This window comes from Rhopilema esculentum, chromosome 5, assembly GCF_057945365.1.
Source record: "Rhopilema esculentum isolate cy_ngs chromosome 5, ASM5794536v1, whole genome shotgun sequence".
NCBI lineage: Eukaryota > Metazoa > Cnidaria > Scyphozoa > Rhizostomeae > Rhizostomatidae > Rhopilema > Rhopilema esculentum.
In genome coordinates, this window is record NC_142819.1 from 7,513,185 (window position 1) to 7,521,683 (window position 8,499).

General features: G+C 34.2%; 1 long non-coding RNA gene across 1 annotated transcript in view; it reads left to right on the plus strand.

Moving 5' to 3' along the window:
• Nucleotides 1–8,499, plus strand: part of LOC135689590 (uncharacterized) — a 47,726-nt gene that overhangs the window by 16,313 nt on the left and 22,914 nt on the right. The window contains exon 2 of the long non-coding RNA XR_010516538.2: nucleotides 3,742–3,797. This is a non-coding gene — a long non-coding RNA (uncharacterized LOC135689590). The remainder of the gene's footprint in view (nucleotides 1–3,741; nucleotides 3,798–8,499) is intronic.

The window sequence follows — 8,499 nt, forward strand, 5'->3', positions numbered from 1 at the left end:
ATATATTATGCATTGAGTGTTATCGGCTTGTTCGAATTTGTTTGTAAGGTGACTGCTAACAGTAAAGAGTGCCGAAAGATTGTTTAGGCTCTGTCGCAAAAATGAAACGTTCAATCAATCCTTTTTCTCTTCACCCTTTTAACGTTAGACAATTTTTCATTTAATCTAGTACATTGCATTTCCATCGCCAAATTGTATTGCCAAACATTGGATTGCTGTCAATCTACACATAACATCTGTTTTTGTTACATCATTGACTCTCAATCGTCGTTTTCTAAACGTCGCATTACAGTAATAAATACAATGACGTCAAATTCATATTTTCATGAAGGTAAAAAGTGCGTCAGTTAACAGTATACAATGAGCACAACTTAGGCAGAAAATTAGGACAAATGGGGTTTGTATGACGAAGTAAGAGCAAAGAGTACACCCCAGAGATTAGACAATTTGTGGCTACGAGAACCTAAAACATCAGTAAGCCAATTCAGGCTTTCCTTATGAAGTTAAAATAATTTCCTGAGGAAAACCTTCTGACTCGGGTAAACTTGTGTTCATCACCTTTGCATTACCCCTCCAAAATCTACCAAATTTTGTTACCCTATTAAAAGCAGGGAATGATACCATCTTATCAAAAGATTCATCAAAAGAAGGAGCCTTTAGTATCCTTTTTATTGTTACTCTATGACTATCCATTTGAAACCAAAGTCTTTGCTACCCAATAAAGCCGCAAAAGCTTTCATCTGTTGCTGTGTCGCTTGCTGCAAGTATAAATACAAACCTTTATTTTTTTCTTTTTTTCTTTGTTTAAAGTTGGTACATTTTCTAGCTATGCATACTCAAGCTAATTAAAACCAACTTATTTAAGTTGCCAACGCTAAATATAATGTAAACCAACTGTAACCGATGTTGCTAACGTATTCCTTGCAAAAATAACAAGTACTATTAAACGATGTAAATTCTGAGATTTTTTTCTCGAATATTTGCAAAGTAGGGGAGGGGAGTACTTTATGTCGTTTGGGACTGAGTTCCATATATGGCTACATCTGCATGATACGGTATTAAATCCATTTATTTTGTAATGTGGCTCTGCTGTTTTGAATTGGGAGTTTCTTAAGAAATATAGGCATTCATTTATGGAAAATGTTTCATCCATAAAAGGTGTTATTCAAACCGTTAGATGTTTTGTAAATTTATATCGCAAGATGTTGTAAATTTTTCTTATGAGGAGTTATTGTTTCATTTTTTATTAAAAGTTGTTCAAAAGTTGATTCATAATCATCATGAGCTATTCTCATTGCTCTTTAATGAATCCGGTTTATCCTGCTATTACTTTTCCTACTGCAAAACATCCAAATAATAGGACAATTATTAAAATATGATGATGTGAACGTTTTCATTAAAAGAATTTGCTTAGATTTGTCTATATAAGAAATAATCCTGGCTAGAGCGTTTACCTTTTTCCCGGCCTCTTTACAAAAAACTTTAATATGTTCTACTTTAGAACTTTAATATTGCAAAGTCTGTGGCTAGAAACCCTCATTAAAACACTGAAAAGATTAGTAAAAGAGCGATTCTGCGACTGGAATATAAAAAACAACTATACCAGTTATAGAACTGGATTTTTCGTTACTTGATTTAACGACGTATAAATTTTGAAATACTTTTATACATCGCTTTTAAATGCTTAAATAATCAAATCAAATAACAAGAATCACGTTGAAAACATCATCATCATAATTGAATGATTATTTCATTTATTCTAAAAGGCCATACTTCACCAGCTGAAGATTGTCTATTTGAAATTACAGTTTGTGATTGAACACATTTAAAATTTACGAATAGTAACCTTCGAGAATGTTATTTATAGCAAGGCACGGTTGTAATCACTTATGGTGTACTTTTCTTATCAGGTGCGTGACAGACTTGATGGACATATAGAGAGGCTATTAACTGATAACGAGGTTTCATCACCATTGTACTGCGAAAGTCAATTCTCATTACCTACTGTTTGTTGGGCAAGAATACATTGTAAATCTGGGTAGAGGACGGTTTGTGGTTGAGTGAACAATTGTGGCATGTTCTTACAGTTAAATATAAGCGCCTAGATGTACAAAATAATTAAAAATAGTGATGTTTCTTTAAAAACTAATTTTTGTTATGAGCTTCCACAAATGGAATTGTTTTGAAAGAACATGTTGAAAGAAACTTGGGTTTTCATTCGAAGATGCTTATCAATGATGCTTGATTGATGATTAATCCTTCAGTAGGTCTTATTTGTTAAATTTATAAGCTGTTAATAACAGATGTCTTACATTTGGCATGAATCAATTTGATACTTGCGGAGTGAACATGCCTGGCAATCATTTTAGGTACCAACCAATTTTTCAGCCAGTTTTATTACTATAAAACACATCATCTTCTAAAGATAAAATTGCGTGTAATAACCGGTTCTTTAAAGGATTAGCTATGGATCAAGGATCCAATCACTTATAATCATCAATACAACTTGAAGATTTCAATTTATTTACAGTTTTTCTTTACTTGAATAAAGTAAAGTTTTTACAAAAGTCAATTTGCGCTAACTCAGACTTATACAAAGCATTTTCATAGATCGCACAGGGCAGATCGCTCACGACAAAAATGACATAGGCATTTCTTTTAAAGGAACAAAGCTTGAATAAAATTCTTTAATGTTTTGGCATTTGGGGTTTTACGACTTCATCAGGAAGTGAGTTCCAGGTTTACGCTCCAACTGATCCCATAATTTGTAGTTCTGAACTTCTGAACTGCAATGGTTAATTCAAGTAGATTTCGCTTGAGAAGAGGGGCGATTCAAGGATTAACGACAATTGCTTTTTATCTTCGTGAATACTATAAAGGATCTGATGCCTATAAAGGAAAACATTACAACATTCATTCTAGTGTTTTCTAAAGAAGATTGAATTGAAATCCAAAAGAAAACTCGAAATCAGCTACATTTGGTTAGAGAATTATCACCCTCTGCATCATCTGTTTCATACTCGTTAGAAACTGTATTTATCTTTAAAAAAACACGACCCTGTATTCATGATCCATGTACAAAATATCACTACCTAATTTTTATAAGGTTGAACTTTTGAAAGCTTTACCATGTATTTCTGAGGCAAAACTTGTTGGGCAGTTTTTAGACCCATCCTCTGATGGCACACGAAAAAAGAAGGCTTCAAAAGTTTTCTTTAAATCTAAATGGCAAAATCCTGCTATGATTTTGTTTCCTTTTAAATTGAGCTCTTAAATTGAGCTTTTAAAATGAGCTTTTTGATTGAGCATTGGCATTCAAAGTCTTTTTATGTGTTAATGATAATGTGTTTCATGTGTCAGTCTCTGTTTTAGAGACTTTGTGAAATCTTTTTTAATTTTTTAATTTTTAATTAATTCTCTTTTCTACAGATTACGATTATGTTTGCTAATTTAGAGAACTGTGGAGCAATGTCAGGCCCTTTTGTAGCCAATTAGCTGAAGGGGTAGTTTGGAACATTAATTATTTATACTTTTAACAGTTGTTTTCTAGTTTGTCAATTTATACAGTTATTGTGAAAAGATTTAAAGGATTGTTATATTTCTTATTACGTTGCGATTGTTTTTCTTTGAATATATGACCGAATTGGTACCAAAAAATAGAGTATTAAGGCACATGTCGCTTTAGGGCAAGGATAGTAAAAATAGCAGACTAATTAATCTGGTCACCCTTAATTCTTTCAGGTGAAATTGTAGAGAAAACACGAAAAATCAATGAGGAAACCTGGCCTGTGTTGAAGGTTTGAGAAATTCTTAGATTTTAATTAGTGTCAATGCTATATCTTAATCTTGAAACGACATTTCTAAACCTGTCTATATCCAATTGACCGCTCGAAATCCTCGCCTACGCAGATTGAACGGGAATTTTGTTGTTTGGTCAACTATTCACTATAGAAACGCCCAAAAGAAAGGTTCGAAACTCAGTGTCCTTTCAAATGACTAAAGAGCTTGGCTTTTGCCTTATTAAAAGGGTATGCTAAAAACTTCTTTTCAGCTGAAGGAAATCTTTAACAATTTTTAATCCAAGGCCCAGTGCTAAAAATATGATGTACCCATTTCATTCACGGCAGATGAGAACCTTATATTGATTGACAAATGTTCAAGAATTCATTTTAGCTTTGAAAATTGTCTACCATTGGATTGTGACGACGGGAGAAGTCTTCTAAACCCTTGCTACTTCAAATAGATCAAGTACGGCATATAACACGTGAACCTTGTTTTTTTGTACCCCTCGTCTTATGAACAAGCAACTTCTCAAGCAGCATTTTTCGTAACGGTGGGGCATTTTTGCAAGTGCGAATATCGAAATCTATCTGATCGTCCCTCCCCCCTCCCCCCAAAGATTTTCAACGGATTTCGAGAAATTAGAAAATCGACTTCTGAGAAAACTGGGGACACGTCCACCCCTGTCCACCCCGTGGTGACGCCACTAAGTGGCACCAATAGACATTATTAGCCGCCATTTTTCTACCATATTTCCGCACATTCTTTTTATTACTAGTATCTAAATGTCAGAAACAAAAGAAACATCGGTTTTGCTTTCCTCCTATGAATCCTTGATAAACCGGACACCAGCTAAGCGAGATGCACTGTCATATATAAGGAGGTTTTGTTTTCTGTGTGATGCCTAAACAAGCTTTTGACTGCAAGAAACATTTCACGTTCAGGACAATATGGCATGGCAGGAAAATCTTGACTGGTCATTGACGATACAGTAAAAACCCGCGTGTAAGAACCGAGAGATTTAAGAACCTTCTGACAGAAATTTGCTCTTTTAGTATTCTAAAATATAAGAATCTGTTAAGCAAAACAATTACTAACAGGTTCTTATATGTGGGGTTTCACCATTAAATTTATTCACTTTTTTACAAAAAACCACAATGTTGACATAAAATTGAATAGTTAAAATAAGATTTAAAATGAAACAATGTATGTTGAATTTTATCTGTTGTCTTGAAACAATTATTGCCTTTTTGTACACAGTATTGCAACATTGATTAATTATTAGTGGACGTTTGGCAACATTGGTACACTATTGAATGTTTGAAATGAAGAGCAGACCAGATTTAACGCTTTTTTCTGATAATCAACATTAATGTCTACTCTGTAGAAATTAAGAACCTACAAGAACCATTTTAGCCTAAACTGTCAATAAGTACCCCATGATTCAAGAACCTGTCTTGCCAAGCTTTGAAAAAGTAGGTTTTTACACGCGGATTTTTACTGTATCATCTCGTGAGAATTTAGGGAATCGCAATTTGTCCATCATACTTGACAACTTTAGTTCTTGGTTACCCGAAGGTCTCCTTGTATTTGATAGTTTAGTTTCTATGTATTGGCCTAGATTTATCTCTTCTTAACTGACTGCTTACAGCAACTAATAGGCTTATCGTAATTGCTGTGTTAAAATGCCATTTTAAATCTTTGTAGCGTTAAATCATGATTTCCCTCTTCCTCCTTAATAATCCTACAGTTACATTTTTATGGACGTTAATTTAATATCGCCCCAATTTCAGAAAAAGAAAAGGCACTTAATTGCAAGCGTACAACCAGATTATATTCTATACTTCTTAAACTGCCAAGAGCAACAGCTGGCTTTGTTTGAGGCAAAGATATTCACTAAGCCTCTTTCTTTTTATTTTTTATTTGACAGCCGGAAAGTAGATAAGAGATGGCATACAAAGTTGTGATGAGATTAGCCAAAATAGTTGTAAATTTCAAACGTTTAATATTATTTGACCAATATGAAATCACTTGCAACAAAGAAAGATAATGGCTCGGGCTCATAAGGAAAAATTCAAGAAACTTCGGTTTGTCTGTGATTAGGCTAGCAACGTCATAAAAAGGTCCACCAGATTACATTTGTCAATTGACAAAAATTCTTCGTACTTTTAAAGATTAGAACTGTTTACTAAAGAAGGAAATTCGCTTAACTTCCAAAGAATTCCTAGAAATGGCAAAAATCACGAGGGGCAAATCACTCCAAGAAAATCTCGTACACTTTTTGTGAAAATCCTAAAGTTTTATCTGGAAATCCCTAGAAATCCTTTTGTTTTAGGCAAAATCTCGTACGCTATTTGCAAGAGTGAATTGCCCATCGAAACATCAGACATAACAAGCATCTCTAATTTTGATTTGGATCTACTTTCAAGGCAAAACAAGCCATGTTTTGTTTTCAATCCCGGCAAGACTGCTCTAAGCAGTATGAGGTAAACAGGATGGAGGAGGCAATAACAAATATTTTTTCTGGTCCTAACAAAAATATTGATAGCAAGTTCAAATTCTCCGACTGTACTAACTCTTTTACTCAGGGTGTATAGTGCAAATAATTACTGAAAATTTCAGAACAAGAACAGGGCGATTCCTCAAGATTCTTTTTTTGGGATACTGACGCAACGTAAAGTTCTCGAAGTTATCTTAGCTCGAGGTATCGCTTTTCTTAAAACAGTGCTACTTTGTAAATTTCTACAGTGTAATTAAGGACCATATTATAGAAGGTAGCTGCTAAGTTGTTAATGGTCAACCACAGAACTGGAAAGCTGATGTTTACCGAAATTGGTTCATAAAGAGAAATTCTTTACCAAAGACAGACAGTGTGGATAGAATCTTTTAAAAAATTAGTTCAGTGACAACAAGAAGTTCGGAAAACATTCTCTTTTAAAGGCTCTTGCGCAACCGGCATGCTTAGTGGCAGCTTTCTTGAAAAATTCTTGTTTTTTGTATTTTCATGTAGTACAATGTTAGGCCAGTTTTGAATATGAAATTAGTTGCGTAAGAGCCTTTAAAGTTCCAGAATCTCATTTTCATGGCTGTTTTGTGTATAAGACTGTAAAACATTTTATAGGTATTTAGATAACTATCTCTAACTGGCTATCGCTAATTTATAACGAAAAATTACAAGTTTTGGTAGTTTAAACATGCAATACAGCATGTAGTTGCAAACAACTTTTTTATTTAGCTTACAGCAAAATCCTGTTATTATAATATATTCGTTTGGTTCAGAGCTTTTAAATCATTTTATTAGCTTTTAAACTACTTTCTTGGACATGAAGACTACTTGTACTCCGACTCAGTTACCGCAGAGCTGGGAGGGGGCTTGGGGCTAGAGACTCTCGCCAAAATTTTAATTTGACCATTAATTTGAAAATTAAAGAATTAGGAAATTGACTGTCAGCAATTCTCTTTCGATTCTGTTTTAGCCCCTCCTCCTTATTTTGAATGCCCCTTGATACCAGTACTTGCAAAGTTTTTGTGCAAAACTTCACACTCTAGATTGGTTTGTAGGACAGGGCATTCGCTTAAGAGTTGTATTTGGGGTTGCGGAGCAGTGTCCAACTTTCCACTTGGCTATGATTCGATGAAATACGAAATGCCTTTAAGCCTTTTCTTATAAACATTTCCTTTTATATTTATATTTCCTATCATTATAATTTCTTATAATGCCAATTTACTTCGATACCTGTACATAAAGAATTCGAAAGATTTACGTGCTTTTATTTTGAGGGGAGAATTTGCATGTGAAGCCTTTTTCTCATATGTAAATTATCAGAAAACCGTTAATAATACCCCGTTTACGCTACAGAAAGAAGAACGGAACTCCTTGGTTCCGTTTTTGTATGGGCACTACACCTCTTTTTTCATCGCGTTTACACTGAAGCAAAAAGGATCGGATCCAAATTTGAGCCAGTTTACACTGAAGTAAAAGGAGTGGAACTTTTATGTGAATCATGCGCAGTGGCGCGGCAAAGACGTCTGACATTTTCATTAAGCCTCGCCCTAACCCTAGATTAAGCCACGTTTCCAATCGTAATTAAAAAGTTCCGTTCCTTACCGTTCACACTGAATAAACAAACAGGATTTGGGAACGGAATCAAAGAGTTTCGCATTTTAGCGAAACCAAACAAGAACGGAACTGTTCCAAAACTAACACGGAACAAAGATGTCTAGTGCAAACGCGAGGCCTATCGTCGCTTTCTGGAGCACGGAACCAAAGAGTTCCATTCTTTTTTCTGTAGTGTACACGGAGTCCAAGACTATGTGTCTATCAGCTATATAAGCTAGAACATATTAACAATTGTTCCATAATTACCAGTGATTGTATTGGCTAAGATTCACATTGATCCAATAACTCTATAGGTGGATAAATTACTTTTCAGCGCAGCAGATATTGAGTTGTGAAATTCTCTCGTTGAATCTTGTACATTTTGAAGTCAATAGAGTCCTTTTAATCAAATTCATGACATCAACAAAAATAAAATTTAAACGATCATCAAAAGAAAACTTTTGATGAAAACATTTGTTTTAACATTCTTGAAAAACTGTTCCTTGGTATGGATGTATTTTAGTAGGAAAAACAATAAACTTGTTAACAACATTAATGAAAGAGCATTGCGAACAGCCTGTAAAGATTTTCATCTGGTTTTGAACAACTACTGCTCAAAG